Genomic DNA, 21,943 nt, shown 5'->3' on the forward strand with positions numbered 1-21,943 from the left:
AAAGCAGAGTCTCTTCACAGGTACTAACAAAGATTTATGTTAAGTTCAAGCATTAATGTTGAAATAAATAGTATGTACATACGCTGAGCGTGCACACGAGTCACGTGATTCCCCATACCTTAAGCAATCACGGGATGGGAGGCTGCTTGTTTGCTGCTTTCCCGCCCGCACTTCGCTATCTTAACTGTGTTTAACGGATAAAGACCAGGTAAGAAATAGAATATCGATACAGTAGAATGGGACAGGATCATTTCAAATGATACCAGGTCTCTATATGTGAATTCTACTATTCACGTTTCAGGGACCGCAAGACAATATCCAGCTAAACCAAACTACAACAGTAGCTGTCCCTTATCTAAGCCATAAGTAAGTTCACATTACTTCCAATCCTTACAGAGCATTCTTTTCGACCTGTGATATAAATATTAGGACAATTTTTTATTTTACTTACAAAGCTATCTTGCTTTGATAGGAAGACCACAACTAGAGGGACATCCAGAACACAGATTTCAGAGGGGATCTACTTTTTGCCAGTGACATCAGTCATTAATCTGATGTGAACCACAGTACATATGAACATCAGGTTAGTTTCATCTCTTTATTAATCACACAGTTGTTATTTACAAGTACAAGTCAGATGAGAGGATATACGTTTTTGACTTTAGAGCAAAACTTAAGAACTATTTTAATTCATAGCACCTGAAGAAGAGTTTTAAACACGAAACATATAGTGATATTACATTTTTCAACTGAACTACTTACCACGCACTGTTCAGGACCACCTTTGAAAGTCATTGTAACATTGGACTCTGGTTATTCCTAGAGGTTTTCGTTAACCTAATGAATTGTCAGATGTTTGTCTATGTTAATTAGATATATTATGTGATGAAAAATGATTTTTATTGATTCATTAGGTGAATTGTCATGTGATATTATGTTGTACCAAGTTAAACATTAGCAACAATTATGTTTTGAATTGAACATTGTACCCAGATACCATTAATTAAATGGATTACATCCTTTTTGTACTTTACACATTGTTAATTATGTTCTTAAAAAAAACATTGAGGGATCTTCCCCTTTTCAATGCACTGCGATTTGTCTGATTAATTTCAGATGACACATCTCTTGTGTTTTTCTGTTCCAATATATCACTTTAGCCAGGGGTAACTCTAGCACGTGCACCTTAAACAAATTTGACTTGTTTCTCCTAAACTCAAATTTTTTAATTCAGTGCATCGCTCCAAATTTATTTGTGCATCATACTTTATATCCCACAGATAAAACAGAGGCAAGGTACCAAATCTAATCCTACGAAAAAGTGATCTAGCATAACATGAATTAATATATCCTAGGTATTTTTTGTATCCCAGAATGCCCTTTGTTTTCCCAGTAATGGCCGGCTAAAGACACATGTTTGCATTCAGCAGCTAAATGTTCATCATCTTGATCTGCATGACCTGCCTTCAGAACATCCCTGGATTTATTGCACATGACAAAGGAAACATTGCTGCTTTTGAGTGCCAAGTGGAAATGCATATGTGCAAGCCTATTATCTGCATGGTTGATTGTGCCAGTTTCTACTTTGTAAGTTATCTGTTCTTTAGAATTCAAATGTCACACTCTTCAGCTCTTTCACAAGCAATCTGCATGTTACAGTTCGCTGGATTGTATTAAGCACACATGAAAGAATGTGTTTAGTCTTATCAGGGACAGGTGGAGGTGAGATGGAGAATGGTTTAAAAGAGTAGGGTGAGCAGCTAACATCCCTCAGATTGTGACTTTATCACCTTTTCTTTTTTACTCTTGAGAAGTGGCACTTGTTAAGCAGCAAATGTCATTAACTTCTATTTATGTTTTTAGGAAGGAACGGAAGAGCTGTAAAAATGGAAAGCATCCATGGGGTTACACGTAAGGGTGCAGAGGTAGCAGTGGATCTGGTATTACTTTACCAATGATTTGATGTTTGGCAAGACTGGAAGAGAAGGTGCACAGCCATTTTTTGTATCTGTATTTTTGTATTTGTAAATACAAAGCATGTAGTCACCGGAAGGTCTCAATTGATGAAAAGAGATGAGCAGTAGTAGCAGGATTTAAGGAAGGATCACATTTGCAAGGCTATCCTGAAAGTGAAAACGTGTACAATGTATAGACAGGGGGAGAGTGTTCCACAACTAAGGCATGATCAATGATAAATCACTTTCCTACACAAGGCGGGAGTATGGACTAGCAAGACAATTGAGGTGAATAAAGATCGGAAGTGTGTGAACATGTAAATTATGTTTAGAAAAACAGTGAATAAGAGCAATAATAACCCTTGTGAATAATAGAAAGTGGCTTCCAAAAGATCTGATATAGAACAGCAAGCCAATGCAGAGCATGTAAAAGATTAAACAAGAATGGACCATGCCACAAAGAGCCAAACTATCACCTGCTGGTGGACAAGATGTTCATGTAGCATAACCTTTATACCCAGTTGTTAAAATATATATCTCCTCTGGGAAGAGATTAGGTCATTTTTTAACTACATTTTTAACAAGATGTGTCGACACAGGGTGGAAAAAAGATACAATTTGAGTTTGCCTTTATTATGTTTTTGTAGAAAATAAGCCCTAGAAAATAAAACTAGATAGATTGTCTGAGGGTTAACACACACACATGATCAGTTTGTCCTGATGAAGGACATGCAAAGCTAAGGGAGACTAGTAATTACATCCCAAATCAAGGCCAAAACACATTGTGTCGGCATACCTGTTTGTTATATGTATGATTGATCGACATCAGGAAGGGTTACGTTTCCCGGTCATGGACTCCATTATTCCTCAGGCAGCTTAGACGCAGTAAGTAAAATCTAACAATCAATGGTGTTTAGACAAATGAGTTATCGCTGTCTGTCTGAAGAAAGGATGTGATATAAGAGAGAGTACCCTCCCATGTTTTCAACGAAATAGGAATTTCATATGGATTTTGTTAAACATATATATGTATGTTCACTGAAAAAATGTTGTTAAATGGACATTATGGTTACAAGTAAAACCGAAAAACCTCAGAATGTTGCCATTTATGGTATGCTAAGCCGCCATAGCTCAAGCCACTACCGTGCACTGCTAAAACTAACACCCAAGACATCACAAATGTCATTGATGACATCACTGATGACATCACATATCTGGGCCACTTGTTTTTGTTCACTGACATATCTATGTCAGGAGGTGTTGTTCACTGACAGTCAGAGGAGTCCCAAGGGAAGGATACATCTTAACCATAACATCCCTTTAACAAAGTTCTTTCTCTCACTTTAATAGGTTTTTTATAAGTCAAAATGTTTCATTATGTTACATCACTATATATAAGTTATTAATAATTCCTCTTTTCATATATATGTAAGAAATATAAACCTCCTTTAAGAAACATATTTTTTGCAACACATACCTATGTCTTTCGTTATCAGCAGCGCATGCTGGGGATAGAAATCATCATTCAATTGCTTACAGCATAAGGCTCCACCATGACCCCAGCCGGACCAAACTACCCCTATTAATCACTCCACCTACACTGCATCCTAGCTCAGTGTCCACTATACCCTAATAATGTAACCAACGGCCAGTTCTCATGGCTTGCAACCATGGCCAATCTCAAAATCCATGGGACGTGGGCTTTGGCCATGCCGCATTCCTAAATGAGCAAATCAGAGAACACATTTGCATTTGCGGAGGACCAGGCTCACTAACCAGACACCAAATGTATATCACTGGTTTTTCTACTTATATTCCCACACTTTCGAAAAATAAACACAAGACATATTTCCAAAAACATGATTTCAGGTCTTTTTTAATGCTCATCCCCCAAGTTTGTTGTAGTCTAGTCCACCACTTCAGGCCACAACCACAAGCAGAACCTGTGTCCGCTTTCAAACCTACCACTGTATGCCCCAATAAGCAAAATACAGAAGACATTTCTCCTTGCTGACAGCCAGGCCCATTGCCCAGTTACCAATGTTTTATCACTGTATTGTGTACTTACATTTTACACACAAAAAAAAAACAACAGGACATATTTGCAAAACCATGCTTTCCAGTTCTTGCTAACCCTCCTTGTGCATATTTGCTGCAATTCCACCAGCACTTCAACCTGTAGCCACAAGCTATTTTTTATTCACTTTCAAACTTATCCCAATTTTAAAAAACGTTACCACATAGCCGGTCCCTGGTGGCCATGCCAAGTTTAACACCATTGATGGTCCCTCGTAGTCATAGCAAGTAGCCAGATTGTCCATGTCTGGCCACTGCCCATGGCCTCAGGCTATACCTCAGTCACTGATAAGTAAATTCCCAAGGCAGGGAAAATCCTGCAGCAATGAAGAGTCAGGACACAGCTGAGGGGCAAACCAAGTTATTATTAGAAAAAGACAAACAGCAAAATACAGTAATACAGAATGACAAGTGACAGGTGTAATCAGTTGTCAGACAGAGCGCTCTGCCGGTGTTGGGTCAGAGATTATCTTATATAGCATGGCAAGTTTCCATGATGTTTGCAGACATTTGGTAATACTAGGAAGCAGACATTTGTGAAGAAGCCTTACGGTTACATGCAGGGTACATTAGTAGTAAGATCAGTAGGCAACTTTGACATAAACAAATGAATGCTCCTTATAAGGTGGTATTTGTACACAGCTATGGAAAGGTACTGGGAGCTGGTGTCTCATGGGTCCTGACGGCAGCATTAGGTTGTGGCCTGCCAATCCAAGGAGGGGTGTGGGCATGACAGGAGAGCCAGTGTAGCCAGAGGCCTCAGGCTAAGACAAGGCTGAGAGATGGTGAATGATCTGGGGCCTAAAGCAGGGGAGGGTGATTGTGAGCAGATATAGTACCAGGACAGTCCTGCCACATCAGTCACCAAAGGTATATAACTATTTTTTATCTACATTATGACACTTTTCAAAAAATAAAACACTGACACATTTGCAGAACTGCTTCAGGAGCTTGCCAATGCTCCTTACACAAGTTTGCTGCAAATCTGCCCATGTTTTATTTTTTCCAAACTGTATGTTATGTTATTTGGCGTTTATGGAGCGCTCTATTGTTTGTTGGTGTAAAGTGGAGAGTGAGCATAGAGGTAGGAGAGGTGAGTATCTGGAGTGGATGATGTACTGTTTCTGGTTCCTGGTTACTTTCTGGGTCTGGATGAGCTTGCAGTGATCTTCATGTTTTGTGCTACCAGTATTCTGAGGTAGATTTCAGGTTGGACCGGAGTAAGTTATGATTTGCCGATCAGAGGGTCATTGTACTTAGGCATGGATTTATGCGTCCGGGAGCTCATTTTCTGGGTCTAGGGTTGAGGTTTATTGTGGGTTACAAGGAAGGTCTAGGCAGGATACTGGCTATATGTAAGGATATATCTTGCAGTAACGAAGCCCTACCGAGGCAGTTGTAGAGGTGGAGCCAAGTACCCCCTCTCAAAGCTCCACCCCATGATGCCTATATGTTGGGAGCTAGAGTGTGAGACATGTGAAGTACCAGTGAGAGTTCCTATACCAAAAACAATCCTGGAATTAAGATACCCATTGATAAGGTCATATATAAACTACAGACAATGTGATGGCCATTTGAATGAAATCCCGGAAGAAGTGTGAAAAAGAGCGAAAGGGGAGATTAATGACGTCATGCGAAACAAAGTTGATGTATCCAGAGAAGAGACAAGAGGCTGAAGAATGTAAGCATTCTATGAAGATCTAAGGAGGAGGTGTTTGGGCTCGAGATGAAGATGCTCATGCTACAGAAACGATGAAGAAAACATCAAGTCATTTTATAATTGTACCGATGCAGTAACGCAAGTAGACAAAGGTAACTTAAAGGCTGGCTACGTAGTGAATAGATTGCGGCAATGCGCCAACATATATGCATAGGGATGTATAGACTATGGATCTTCCACAATGTACTTTTAGCAGAGTTTAGCCTCAGTAAATAGACAGGCATTTCTCGTGTGGCGAAGTTGGAAAACGACTTAATACCGGATGTAGATTCAAGAGGAGCTTGGCTGGCCCAGGACCAGAAAGTCAAGGCCACCGTATGCTTGGATGTTCATACAGTAGCTACAAACTGTGTGAAAAGAACAAACTCCTGTTTGAGGTGAGGAGCAAGAACACTGAAGACGTCAGAGGTTCATCATTTAATAGTATTTCAAATACCAAAAAGCTCTGAAACATGGTCTCTAGTCACGTGGGTGGATGAAAAGAGATACTGAGTTGTGCTGTATCAAAACCAAGAGACAGAGTATGCCGTTACTCCCTTTTATTCTCAGTCACAGAGAACATTTCCAAGGCCAATGTTCAAAGGGCTAATTGATTGGCAGACCGCAAGAGTGATGATAGATGACAGGCTAATGAGGTGGGAAGCTATGGTTATGACCAGCCCACCAGCACCTGGGTGCCAGTCTGCGTGCTGCTAGCATGTGTGGAATAGTACAAAGGGGTGCAAGGCTGCCAACCAATTGTAGAGGGACACGTAATAGAGAGCCCTTTAGTTTGTATAACCAATGGGACGTTGTGTATTTGATGATGTTTGTAGTGACTTGCACTAGAGAAGGGCTTGGTTGTGCCACCTGATGTTAGAGACCCAATCACCTTCCCAACAAGTATGGAACGGATACCTAGATGTTCCCGTTAAGCCAATCACTTTCTCAAAAAGGTTTTTGAAGTTTGCCACGTAGACTGACGTCAATGATAATGAGTTTTTACTATAAATGTGGTATTTTATATGAAATTCGCTGAGTGATGTTCGTTGATGTTCGTTGATGTTCGTTGTAACTCCCTCTTTTAGATAATTGATATTAAAACAGACGTACTTTGCCAACTTACTGAGTCCATCTGTTTATTGATGTTTGAGTATATTCTGCATCTCCATCCATCTCAAAGTACTGCCATCTCGTCTCAAAGGGCCTAGTGTTGGGTACACGGGTCCACAACGTAGCAGAAAGAGGATGGTTAAATACTAGACCCATCGCTCTAGTAGTTTTTAAAGGGTTTCAAAATATCAAGTGACCTACGCCATTTAGCCTGAGGAACATGAAGCTCCCTGTAAATAGCAGCCATTAGAAAAACATGCAAGTAACTAAAAGACAGGTGGGACAGGTCCCCCGTTTCACAGAATCCCCTCCCGATTTCTGCAGGCAGATGAGCGGACCGAATGCTGAAGCGGCTGGATCAGGAGGAGGTGAACTCGAGGGTCAGAAGCTGAAACATGAATGGTGAGTAGACTGAGAGAGAGGGCAAACGATGAATGGGCATTGAGTGGGGAAACAGAGAAACAGAGGGTTGGTTGGGGTATGTTTATGTGAACGATGAAGAGCATCACAGTTTAAGATATATAGGCGAGGAGCGATCTACATGATAAGCCCAGAATCCTACATCAAGGACGTCCAGACGGAATTTGTCCTAAAGTCCAAGTGGATGTACCTAGGCTACAAACGATCAAGGATCGTTAAAGAACACAATTCACACTCCGATTGGAGTCATTATTAGGGGCAGAAACAAGTCATGAGGAGCGTTGACAGAGATTTATGTGGACCAGCCAGTCTGTCAGTTTTTCTGTTTGTTTGTATATTGTATGTCTTGTATATGGTGAGGTAGTGAAGAAATCAAAAGTAATAGGTCATGCTAAAAGGCTGAAAAGTGATTATTTATTTATTTAGTCGACTGATAATGCTTAGTGAATAAGTAGATTGAAGTAAAGTGAAACAGGGGTTTGGAGCTGCTACGGTTGGTGCACACTCACATTGTATTATTTTTCTGAAAAGTACTTATTTGTATAAAATAATGGTGAGTATTGACAGTCGATTGTGACTAGTCATGATGGAGGATGTTACTCCGCTTACACTCTTGTGCAGAAAGCTGCCGAAACATGCACCGAAGCTTAAACCTTACAGTGCAGAATGGGTTAGGAGCATGGCAGATAAAATGTTCATGCCATGGCCACAAGGGGGATCACTATCCAAAGCAGTATTGCAACACATGATGACATATTTGCATGCAGCATACATGGGAAAGAAGCTAGAAAAGAGGTTAGCTAGCTTAGAGCTTTGGAAGATGTACCAGGAGGAAAGGGAAGACCCACCTCCTGAAGACTGGATGATTAACCAATGTAAACAGGGGGGTGAAGGCCCTTCTGCTCCCCCCACTGTGCCTGAAGTAAATAACAAAGGAACAAAAGATGATGGATTATATCCTTTAAGAGAGCTTAAGGCAGCAACAGGGTATAGCAACCTGACAAATAACTTGTCTTCATGTAGCAGTGATAAGAGTCCCAACAAGACCCCAGAAAGAAATGTGATCCCTAAAGTCTCATGGTAAAAGTAGAGAGGCGAACGACCAGTATATCCCTAGATATAGAGAGAGAAATAAGACATAGAGGGAGAGATAAAGAGATGGAAAGGAGAGAAAGATATGCTGACGAGGTAGCTCTCATACAAAATGAATGGATGGACGGTCAGATATTGCTCAAACTTGATGGAAAGAGCATTGAGGAAGTAAGGCAAAAAGGAAGATCAGGACGAGCAAAATAAGAAAGACAAGAACGAGAGAAATGATTGAAAGAAGATGAGGCTAAAAGAAATAGTAGACAAAGGCAGGAACAACTATATCAAGATGAACAGTTGAGAAAGCAGGAGAGAGCAGAAGAGCAAAGAAAGTATGACAATAGGCAAAGAGCAGTTGAAAAATAAGACAGGCAAGAAAAAAGAAGAGAAGAAGCGGAAGAACAGAAATTAAGAGATAAAAGAATGCAAAGACGCAGAGATGAAGTGCATAGAGCAAATGGGAGATGAGAGGTGAAAAGACAGGAAGAAGGAAGGGTCAGGGAGGAAGCAAAGAAACGAAGAAAGTTTGACAAAGAAATGGAACACAAGAGTAGGCAAAGGGCACACGACAACGATCGCATAGAGAAAGAGTTAATGGAACCTAATCCAGTAGTGGCAAATGAGGACATAGAGGAGTTCTTCCCAATGAAAGAACCAATGGCAGGACCCTCTAGGATAGATTTAGAAGATAATTTTGATATAAGAGCTATTGGAGATAGGATCGAAAAAGCCTATCAGGAGATGAGGACAAAAAGTGAATAAAAAAATAAAGGGAAAGACAATCGATTTGAGGGAACTCAGTCGCAAGGCAAAGAAAGAGGTTTGTTTAACCTCGAGCATAGAACTTTGTCTTTGGACAAACTAACATTAAACAGAGATGAGAAAGAGGGAAGCCACACTAGTTGGGGACAAGATATGTCAGACGCAGACAGAGAAAACTTCTGTGGGGAGGAGGGCGCAAGTGCATGTGATCCTGCGGGGTGTTCTGCGACAGAAATGGAAGAAAGATTGTTGGATCTAGACGTACCCAAACCGAGGAAGCAGAGCCTCTGGCGCTGCCAGCCCGACCTAAAGGGTGATCCCATAGTGTGAGGGGGGACTCGTCACCTTATGTGAGCAGACTAAGATCACTACCAGGAAGAAGACGGTGTGGAACCATTGTCCCTGCTATGGACAGGCAGACGATGGGAGACAAGTGTGACTTTGGGATTTCACAGTTCCCGTTATTAGAAAAAGGAGGAGCCAAACCATAGTATATACCATGGCCCCAGATGGATAAGGGTCATTTAAGGTGTAAACTCCTGAGTTTAACTTCGGGTGACAGAAAATGGATCTATGAATTAGAAAAAATGACAGGTGGAAATACGCTAGCCATAGGGGACATTAAGGGTATCCTAGCCGCTCTGCTTGAGGAGTGGGCTGACGATGTTTGATCGAGAGCAGGATATGCGAGTGTCACTGCACAGAACACAGCACACGATGGAGTGCTGTTTAATAACTGCACAGCGGCAGTCTGGAAAGCGCTTCGAGTACAATATCCTGATACATCAGATATGGGAGCTATAATGGCATGAAAGATGCAGGAAGGGGAGGTTCCGCTTGTTTACATTCAGAATTTCAAAGAGCAGTGGTCTTTGGAAACGCAAGAGCCGTGGGGAAAATCTTTACTTGTATTCTATCATATATTATGTCAGGGACTACCAGATAAGGTATAGAGACAGCTTAAGAAGATAGTGGATATGGAAGTGAAACCATGGCCCGAAATACACCTGACCATTGCGCATCATTGCCGATTGTTACAAGTGAACATTTTAAAGAGAGACGATGTTAGAAAGTTCTCGAGTACAGAAGAAGCTATCAAACGATGCTATAGAAGGGGCGATGTTAACTAGTGGAGAAGGAACAGGATTGCAGCAAACAGTAGGCATTCCACAGGCGAATAAAAAGAGGCAGTTTGATCAAGGAGGGAATGGATTCATACCAAGAGGTAGGGGAAGTTTTCGTGGAAGAAGAGGTTTTCAGAATAATCAAGGGAACTTTCAGAATAAACAAGGTGGGTTTTAGACTATGCTGAATGATAATCAAGGCATGCAGAAAGGGCAAATTAGAAGACTCCCTCCTGTATGTTGGACATGTGGAATGACAGGGCATATAGCACAAACATGCGAGAGCCAAGGGTATGTACAGAATGGGCAGTTCACAAGAGAGGGGACCAGGACCGCTTATTCACCTGCATATAGCTCACAAAGTAGGGATGGGTTTGCCCAAGATCAGACAGTGTGTCAAACGCAAGCACAGAGAATGCAACAGGCTTTTGCAACTACAGCAAGCACCATTGAATCTGCCACAAGTGCAGTCACAGCACGCACCTATGCAGATACAGCAGAGCGTAAACACAGGACCGCTATTGACTCGTAGGATAGGGGGTGTCACTGTCAACGGTGGGAATCCTTTCAAAGGCACAGGAATAATTATGTACCCACGATAGGACAGCTCACTGGGTGATTAGATGTGTTCAGTACTATCAGTGACTCCCAATCCTCAAGAGGAACCAAGGGTTGACATCACTAGAGGCAGCAAATCCTTTTCTTGTTTAGTAGAGTGCAACTCGCTCATATATATGAGAGGGAACATTTTCATTATCGGGTAATGCCATGAATGCTCAAGGATTCTCAGCAGCTACAAGTACAGTTCCTTTTACTGAAAAATGTACAGTCTCTATAGGAGAATGTGATATGTCTGTTCCATTGTTGTATTCACGACAGACTCCAGTTAATATACTGGGCTGAGATTTAATGATAAAAGTAAATATGACAATTTCTTTCACTGATGAAGGCATAGTGTGTTCAACGCCAGGAATACATTCTTTGAACGTAGGCAAGCTCATCATGGCATTTACAGGGCAAATAGCCATACGAGGAATACCATTGGAGCTAGAAGTATTTCACTATGGGGTACGCATTTTGTTAACATGGCTGCCTGGTATCGTGGGTAAGACTATGAGAATACGTGATGAATTTCTTTTTAGGCCAGAGATTCCCATGGACGAAGAGGGGGGGGGACCGATTTTTCCCTTAGAATTGCAAGCAGCTGTGGTACAAGGAGAATTGGCCATGCTCATAGGATTTGATGATAACGGCTGATCATGGAGTACAGTGATTGCTATTGGAGAGGATTATAGATTGACGAACGTCACTGATGAGGATATATTTAAAGATGACCCATCAGACTATCAAGTGGTGATTGCAATTAGCATTTCATATTGGGTTAAGGCAGAAAGACGCAAGGTTCCACAGAAAATGATGATAGTATGACAGCATCCTGCATTTGTTGATGAAGACATGGTGGAAGAGCCAGTTTCTTTATGGAGCCCCTACTAGGCCTATTAAAAGGGGTTGGAGAAGTTAAGATTAAACTAAAGCCAGGAGCAAATTTACCTCGAGTAAGGCACTATCCCATGTCTCGAGAGGCAGACAATGGTATTTTTAAGATGATATTCACCATGATGGATCAAGGCATTTTAGTAACGTCAGAGTCATCTTACAATACTGCGGTGTACCCTATCAAATAATCGAAAGGGGGGTTTTGGAATTTAATTCAAGATAAGCGCCCAATTAATCAGATTGTGGAGGCCGAGCTTCATTTAGTTCCCAATTGGGCAACGATCTTATGTAGTATCCCTGTGAGACGCGATATTTCACTGTGATTGACTTGAAAAATGCATTTTTCTGGATCCCGTTGCCTAAAGATTCTCATGATCTGACATCATCTATGTTTTGTCAGACTAAATTGAAAAGCACAAGGTTGCCCCAAGGGTATTCTGAGTCTCCATCAATTTTCAGTAGAGTCCTACAGATGTTTTGTTACAATACGTAGATTATATTTTAGTCTGCAGCACATCAGAAGAAGAGTGCAGACAGGGGTCAGTTCAGTTAATGATTATACTAGCCGAGAAGGGATATAAAGTGGACAAAGAGAAAGTACAGTATTGTCATGAAGATGTGTTATACATAGGACAGTTCATCTTGCATGAGAGAAAGAAGGTAACACCTGAACGTGCTGAGGCGATTTTGAAAACAGTAAAACCGCACTCAATAAAGCAAATGCAACAGTTTTTAGGACTGTGCAATTGTGTCAGAGAATGGGTATTTGATTATAGGTCGTACACAAGATCATTGTTCCAAGCCCTGAAAAAGGCACAACAAAGTCAGGAAAAGATTGTACGGACTGAAGAAATGGAGGAAGGGTTTCATGTGTTAAAATAGGCAATTTGTATAGCTCCAGTTCTAGGGATTCCCAATTATTCTGAGCAATTCTTTTTATTTTCACACACAAATGGAACAGCTATGACAGCAGTACTCACGCAGAGGACTATGTTGGGGTACAAGCCTCTAGCATATTATAGTGGGATTTTTGACCCAGTAATGAAGGGTCACTTCCCATGCAAAAAATCACTGGCAGCCACCACGTTCGCTATTGAAAAGTCTACTAGTATATTAATGGGGTTTTCCATTACGTTATTTGTTTAACATGCTTTGTTTACTGTTTTTGGATAAGCCTAAAGGTACACTGACATCTCAAAGAGCTTCTGCTTATGAGGTGGTTATATCGAATCCAGCAATTAAAATAGTCAGATGCCACGTTTGTAGCTGAACCACTGGCAGGGGATGAAATTCTTTTTATTGATGGTTCTTCAAAAATTGATCCAACAGATGAGCATAGATACTCAGGTGCCGCTGTGGTAAAACACAAGGCTAACAGAGAATTCGAAGTAATGACCAGTGTATGACTACTGTCTCACTTATAAGCACAGGCTGCATAATTACTGGCACTGATTGTCGTGCTTGAGAAACACGCAGACCAGGAAGTAATGGTGTACAGTGACTTTGGGATGTCAACAGTACACGCAGGGCTAGCACATTAGAAAAGGAGGGACTGCCGCTGAGCCGACGGCACTCCAGTGCAGCACTCCGCCTTATTGGACAGACTTATTAAAGCACTACAACTTTCAGGAGCCATCGGAGTAATTAAGTGCACAGCGCACACTAAAAGAGCAGACATTATCTTGCAGGGAAACCAAGCCGCAGACGAAGAAGCAAAAAGAGTAGCATATTCACCTGATATCATGAGCTTTGATACGCCTGATGTGAAAGAGAGAATGGTGGTGATGATGATGATTGTGAATGAAATCTTTAATCATTCGTCGAAAATGCAATTAATGGAAATTTAAGGTAGAGCCCCACAGGATGAAAAAGATCTTTGGACACGGAGGGGGTGTTCTTTATCCCCTTCCGAGGCACATTGGCTACAGGAAAGCACTGGTAAACCAGTGATGCCTGTAGCCTTGTTAAGGGTGACATTGGAACAGCTACCCTACCCTGCGCATGTCACTAGAGAAAGCCTCGCAGGAACAATTGCGGAGGACTGTTTGTACCAATTTCTTTAGAACATGTTGCTTTTTATGTAGTAAATTGCATTGTATGTGAAATGTTTACTGCTCGGCATACATTGCAAACAGTTAGAGGTGTTATCCCTCGACTAAATGGTCCTTTTCAGCATTTACATATTGATTATGATATGCTGCAGGTCTGTCATGATATAGATATATGATAGTGGTGGTATGCCCCTTTTCTAAGTGGATCGAGGTCGGTCCATGCACACACCCAGACGCCACTTGTGCTGCAAAATTTTTAGTTCGAGAAGTATTTCCTAGATGGGGTATATGTGAGGTATTAAGATCTAACAATGGCCCACATTTTGTGAAAGAAGTGTTCAAGCAAATTAGCTTATTGCTCAACATAAAACATATGTTTTCTTCAGCTTATCACCCACAAGCAAACATGATATGTGAGAGACTCAATGGTCTGCTCAAAGAGAGGATAGCTAAACTAAAATTAACATTGAAAAAAGGAGGGTTGCATTGCCTGCCTCTTGGATTATATGTGTTGAGGAATCAACCAGGCTCTGACCATCACTTCACACCCCATGAACTAGTAACAGGGAGGCAAATAAGAAAGCCTCTCACTCCTCCATCGAGGACTAGAAGTGATGCCGAGACAGCAGCAGAATTGTTAGGAGATGAGCTACGTGTCTGTACATGTATTATATGTATTGTCATTCTTTTGGTCCTCACAATACACACTGTTTATTATATGGGTCCAAAGAGAGCAGTGGTTCCTCTGTATCTTCCTATGCAGAAGGCAGTTACAGATCTAGCAATTGTGTTAAAGCCAAGACCCGTTGTGATCGTTCCTGCACCAGTAGCACATGTACAGACACCGATTTTACTGACAAGTGTTCCTATGATTCCTCCAGTAAGAAGGTACTATACGGACATAATTCATGAGATGATTATAAAAGCTCATGAGGCAAGAAAGAGACCTAGGAGAAGTACAAGCAAGATGATCATGGTTTGAATTATTTTCTACACAGCACAGCACATTTGGGGAATAACGTGGTATCAGCACATGAAAGAGGTAGGAAGGAGGACCTCAGAGGAGGAATGCTATGTGTGTGCACTCCTGCCTTATAGTATGGGAAAGTCTAAAATATTCCTAGCTGTTGAAGTAGATGTCCAGACAGCATATTGTCTATCTCATATTGTACTCTGCCAAGCAAGATGTCAGTTTATGGGCTGAACGGCATCCTTGGTATGGGCAACAGAATGGACAGCTCCAGATGAAGACGATTATGTTCAAGACACAAAGACAAGAGCAAGAACACACATGAGAAATCATGTGATAAAATATGACCAATCAGTGTGAAAGGAGCTGGAATTAGATGGGAAGTAAACAGACAACTTGAAAGTCTAGGAACATCTGCAGAAGAAATCTGAACATGGAAGAACAGATGCCAAATGCAGATTTGGGATCAGTACTTTATCCAGACGGATGGGAGGAAGGAGTGGATGTTTGCAGAGTGTGGGTAGTAATTGGTTTCTATAAGCCAACCACTGACATTGTGGAGAATGGATGCAAACCTTTATGGCCAAGGCTTGCTAAACTACAAAAGTGGGTTGAAGACAAAGGAATGCAAAGCTGTGTTTCAGAAACAATGGCACAAGAAAGGTTGGAGAGAATCAAAATTGTGGTTGAGTCTTCGATGTACCAGGAATGAAAGACAGGACAGCAGTGATAATGGATCACTAATGGGCTTGTGGATCCAGAGCTTATATGAAGCTGCCCAGAGATTGGGGAGGATGATGTCCCATAGTAAACGTCCATGTTCCAGCATTGGTAATTCCTAAAAGTGACTTGAACATTGGTGACTTTCCAAGGGCAGTTGCTCACCTGAAAAAAAAGAGATCTGCTGAGCTGATAGATCGAATGAAGAGAGCGAGAACTATTTCTCAGCCAAGTCAATAGAAGCTTTTGATTCCATTCCATATGAACACAGATTATTCAGTCAGACTTCAATATTCACGTAATCTTCATGTCAAGGATCCAGACAGCATCAAATACCAAGTGGTTACAGATAATCAGATGGGAATTGTTGCAAACGATTAACAGTACTATAAAGGGTTTCAATGCTATCAAGGAAGAGCTGAGAGCCATAAGACTGATCACTCTTGAGAATAGATATGTCCTGGATATGATTACATGGATGGAGGTGTTTGTGCCAGAATCGAAGAATCATGTTGCACATTTATACCTTCTCATGATGATGAGAATGGCATCTTGGCAGATGCCATAACGTTGCTGACGAAGCTACACGTCCAGATGATAGACGAAGTGGAAGACATTGCTGATGACAATTGGTTTGGATACATTTTCTCATGGGTTCCACAATGGATGGCGCACATGTTCAAGTTCCTTGGAGCCCTAATAGTGATGGTTCTGCTTGGATTTTGTGTGATCAGGATAATAAGCTGACACTGTAAGAAGACTGCAAAGAAGGCAGTAGGAATGAAGAACATGATTGATGTTGAATCAGGATGGAAGACTAACAAACTGACAGATGAAGAAATTAGAGACTATGTGAAGGCCAGAATTCATGCACCTGAAGGACCGAAGTTCCTGTACCCAAAGAACCATAAGAAGTATGTGGGGAGATGGATCTACTGCCGTCCAAATGGACAATGCATGCTTATGTTCTAGAATAAGGATGAGCATGTGAAATCAGCAGGAGTCATAAAGATATGGGTCCCAAATAAGCATTTCTTCAGGCGAGGATGTCTAAATGTGAAGGATGATGGGAGAGTGGTCAATGAATCACCCAGAGGGGGGGAGTGTAGAGGTGGAGCCAAGTACCCCCACTCAAAGCTCCTCCCCCATGATGCCTATATGTTTGGAGCCACAGTGTGAGACGTGCAGTACCAGTGAGAGCATCTATACCGAAAAGAATCCTGGAAATAAGATACCCATTGAGAAAGCCATATATGCATTCCCGAAAATATGATGGCCATTTGAATGAAATCCCGGAAGAAGTGTGAAAAACGAGCAAAAGAGAAGATTGATGACCTCATGCGAAGCAGACCTGACGTATCCAGAGAAGAGACAAGAGGCTGAAGAATGTGAGCATTCTATAAAGATCTAACGAGGAGGTGTTAAAGATGAGCAACATTTCAGGCTTGAGATGTAGATGCTCATGCTACTATGGTTATGACCAGCCCACCAGCACTTGGGTGCCAGCCTGCGCGATGTTATCGTGTGTGGAATAGTGCAGAGGGGTGAAAGGGTGCCAAACAATTGTAGAGGGACACGTAATAGAGAGCCCTATTGTTTGTATAACCAATGGGACATTGTGTATTTGATGACGTTCGTAGTGACTTGCACTAGAGGAGGGCTTAGTTGCCCCACCTGATGTTATAGACCCAATCACCTTCCCAACAAGTATGGAACAGATACCTAGATGTTCCCGTTAAGCCAATTACTTTCCCAAATAGGTTTTTGTAGTTTGCCACGTAGATTGACGTCAATGATGACAGGTTTTTACTCTAAATGTAGTATTTTCTATGAAATTTGCTGAGTTAGAAGATCGAGCGGATGTTCATTGATGTTCGTTGTAGCTCCCTGATTTAGATAATTGATATTAAAACAGACATACTTTGCCAACTTCCTGAGTCAGTCTGTTTATTGATGTTTGAGTATATTCTGCATCTCTATCCATCTCAAAGTATTGCTACCTCGTTTAAAGGGACTAGTGCTGGGTGTACGGGTCCACAGTGGTGTTAAAGGACAGGCATTTTAGAGCACGGTTGTTTTTGTGCCTTGGGAGGTTTAGTAGCTTAGGTGTGTAGTCGGGCAAGTTTGGGAGTGAATGGGTATGAACCACTTGATGGCACAAGAGGCTGCTAGACCTGTCTAGTAGTATTGGGAAGCAGAGAGTTGGCAAGATTCATATCTAGAGCCTGAGGGACACTAAGGCTGTCAACTTTAGCCTCACAGTTCCTAAAGCAGCCTTAATGTCTTAATGGTCACCTTCTGTTGTCATTCTCTCAGTATCAATAGGAACACTTGTTGGCCGGGTGTTATTACTTTCCAATGTAATGTCATTGGACTTTTGATTCTATAGTTTGGTGCATTTTGGTGGCCTTAGTATGTACATACAATAGTCATATAACTGAGCCCCCACTTGACAATATCCATTCAAGGTTGTGTCTATACATTTTCTGAAAACTTTTGTCCACATTCATCAAATGGCAACAAAGTTACAAGCCATATAACAATGTTTAGACCCCCCTCTAATTTTGCCCCCTCCTGACAAACTCCCACCAGAATTTGCAAAAACATTCATATCTAGATCTAAAATCATTTTGCAAATTTGTGTGCAGATTCGTCAAATGGCACCACATGTCTAAGACTTTACAATATTTTGGAGCCCCCCCATCTAATTATGTTCCCTGTTTACAAAACAAAACCACACTTTGCAGAACCATTCAGAATCAGGTCTACAATAAAATTTCCAAATTTCATGCAGTTTCATTGAATGGCACCCAGATTATAAGCCATCAAAAAACTGCTCAGAGGCCCCCAAGCATCTCAGATGTCTGCGAACATCACAGGACTGCCCCGGACTGTTTGCGGGCATCGGAAAAGAAAAACGCCAATTTTTGTTGGCTTTTTATGGCCATGTGCCATCCCATCCTCTTCACCGCTCACCTCCCCGGTGATTGTTTCTTTAGTTTGACAAGTGCACTGTTGTGTTGTTTAATATGTTTTACTGTGCAGTCTGTGATTCTAACATGATGGGCGTTTCCAACAATCTGACGCACCTCATGCTTTTAACCATCCAATAAGCGGGCACATCCGATGTCCGCGGACATCACGCCACCCTCTGGGCCGATCGGATTCCCGTCCATGGACCAAACAGGGAAGTGAGTCCGTGGACCAAACCCAGATATCACACATTTTGTGTGACCTACTTTTTGGCTGTTTTAAAAAAAACAACTGGACCGATTTACACCAAATGTACAAAAGCACGCTTCAGGATCAAGCCGCCACTCCTGCCGCACATTTGGTGAGAATCCGTGCAGCGTCTGTGAGAAAAAAAACACATTTTGGGACCCCCCTATAACTTTGCCCCCCCTTGACGGATCCTCACCAAACATTGCAGAACCATTCTGATGTAACCATGTACTTTTTTTGCTCTTCCATTGGGTTTAGCAACTTAACCATAACTACAGGGCCCTGTAATATATACTAACCTCATGAAATACAACAGGAAATGTCAATCAATGTGATATGGTTGTTTGCATAATCAACTTTTATCTTGATTGTATTTCTTATACAGTGTGAATAAAATCATATGTATGTATTTTGATGACTGGATATACAGATTGCGTTACATTAACCTTTTGTCCACCGGCAAGTGAGAGTTTACCTCTTTGTGGCCCAGTTTAATTGTATGTGATGGCCTATGATGGTAGGGTCTCAATAGGTTTGGTCTTTCCCCTTCACATATATGTATATGAGAACAGAAAAGAGATGTAACATGGTTTTATCTGTGGGTGGACAGAGGATGGTGAGCCTTTGCATTCAGTTTCAGATGTCTGATAAGGCATGCAGGGCGGCCAAGGTAGAATAAGTTGACCTTGACCAGCCTTGACCAGCCTACAAGAAATAGGGCAATAACAACAGTAGTGTGGTGAGGAATGGCAAGGGATGGGGACAGCTTACACTGAATACTAAGATGAAAGTAACAGGGTTAAGTCACAGAATTAATTTGGGAGAGTGGTAGAAATGGCTGTTTGAATTTAAATACAATGTTCTTGACCCAAGTGTTTAGAGAAGGACAAACACCTATTACATTAGGCCAAAATGAAGTGTTCCAGAGTCATTTCAAACATCAAAATCTCTTTTTTCAGAGATAATCATAAAGTAATCCATACACATCCAGTTGTCTATTGCTGATATAGAAGATCTGAAAGTGTCAAATGACAAACCCTCTTCTCTGGACATACAGAGCAGTATTTGTGTGTTGTCATTATAGTAAAAAAAAGATGTAGGTCAAACAAATGGATATGAGTGGCCGTTGGACACTTATAAATACAAATAAAAAAAGATGTGAGAGAGCGAGAGTGATGATCTCTCTGGGGGAAGATGGAAAAGGTGGAATTGAGCCTAACTAAACCTGCTCAGTCAGGTAAGACTCCAACCAAGAATAGGCAATACCACCAATGCCTGCACCTTAGAAGCCCTTGAGAAATAGCATCTTTTCCAGGTGTCCAATGCTGCAGAGAGGGTGAGCAACCATCTGCCGGCTGATAGGCATAGATCATCTACAACTGAAAGGAGGACTCGCTCCACCCCTCTAGAGGGGCATAACCATGCTTGCTGTAGGTTCCAAGGACTTAGGAGTCTTAATGTCTCTGAGTCAACCCGTGGCCTATGGCACCATAGTTTTAATCACCAATGGTCGGAGGGGGACAGGGCAGAAAATACAAGGGAGTGTAGGGTCAATGGAGAATTTTTTATGGGCAGGAACCAGAAGCACCTGCTTCATGTTGGCAGTCAGTATCCCTAGCTCTATTGATGTATTGATGTTTTCAGGAATATCTAGGCAAAAGAGCCCACCAATGGACCTTAATTAGTATAGGAGAGTAGGGATCAAGCAGGGAGCCACTCTTCATTTGGAGCATGCATAAACGAAGGTCGGCAATTCATTGAAGGAAAATTGTTTAGATGACAAATTGTCACATATGTAATGTAAACAGAGTCTGAACGGATTGCAACTAATGCAAACTGTTAGTCTGAAATACCAACTTATGTTGCACCATAAAAATACACATGTGTATGTCGTTATTGAAAAGCTCTATTTAGTTCAAAAATCATTTCTTAACACACTTCTGACCCTGCATAGTGACATAACCGTACATTTCTCGATGGTTCCTGAGCTAGGTTTGCGCTATAAAAATATATAATAGAAATATTAATAGCAGTATTGTTAAACAAAGCACTATGAAGGGTGTTTATCTGGACCTTGCTTTGAGTGGCTTAGTTCCCTACCTGGACCTTCATCTGGTGACCATAAGCCAGGCAACTACGGAAGCTGGGTATCTAGCAAAGCCAGTTAAAGAAAAATGCATTTCCCATAATTCCCCTTAGGAACTGAAAATCCCGACAGGATCCAGCTCACCCGAAGCCCTCAGGGTAAACCATGCAAAGTACCCAGTCAGGTCACTTAAGCCTGGGAAGAAATCTGGAAACCTATCTTAGGGCCCAAACAACGAAATTGAAGACGTAAACCACCTTCTGATGGACTACATCTCCCACAATGCCCTTCTCTCCAAACCAGAAAACCCAAATCGGATCAAGGAACTTGAATCATGCATTCAAGGACATTGAGAATTTAGGAAAAACATTCAAGGGCAGGAATACCCCGAGGGAAACCTGAACACCTCTAGACCCCACCTAACACACTTGTCTTCCCAACACCAATGCAGCAGGATAACCTCCTTACAAACAACTGATTAAGCCTCTCCAGGCACACAGAGTTTAAAAATGCCTCACAGAGCTCTTATAGATTTATTCTGGCCATAAGGGATTGAGAGAGCATGGCCAATCTCCACACTATAAGCTCACAGCTAGAGACCATCACCTCTAGCTCCAATCAGGAAGACAAGGCATATTAACATATAATGCAGAGATTCAGTTTCTGTATGGTGCCTGACAGAAGCAGGCAGCTCTTGTTTGGAGAAGGCTGGAAAGGGAAGACTGCTGGAAAAGAAAGGTTCAGCAGAAACTTTGGGGACGACAAGAGAGTTTTGCAGAAAGGAGATGGAGAGCTGGCAACAGGGCGAGGAGGAAGTGATCTCTACAGAAGACAAGAAAGTGGTGAGAGTTAAAAGGGGATAAAGGAGATAAATATGTTGGAAGGAAAACCAGGATTGGAGTGGAAGGTGGTAGTAGAGACTGGGAACAGGAGAAAGCAGGGAGGAAGCAAAACCAGGAGTGGAGTGTAAGGAGGAGACAAGATCCAAGGAGAAGAAGGAGGAAATAAAACCTAAAACAGAGTTAATAATAATAATAATTAATTTAGCATTTACATAGCGCTACAAACCCTCAGGTATCTGAGCGCTGCTTATAATTACCCATGGTGTGTGGTGCTGAAGTTGAAGGAAGGAGTAATGCTATAAGGCTGAACGGAGGAT

This window comes from Ambystoma mexicanum, chromosome 6q (genome assembly GCF_040938575.1).
Source record: "Ambystoma mexicanum isolate Mex_15411 chromosome 6q, UKY_AmexF1_1, whole genome shotgun sequence".
In the NCBI taxonomy this organism is placed as follows: Eukaryota; Metazoa; Chordata; class Amphibia; order Caudata; family Ambystomatidae; genus Ambystoma; species Ambystoma mexicanum.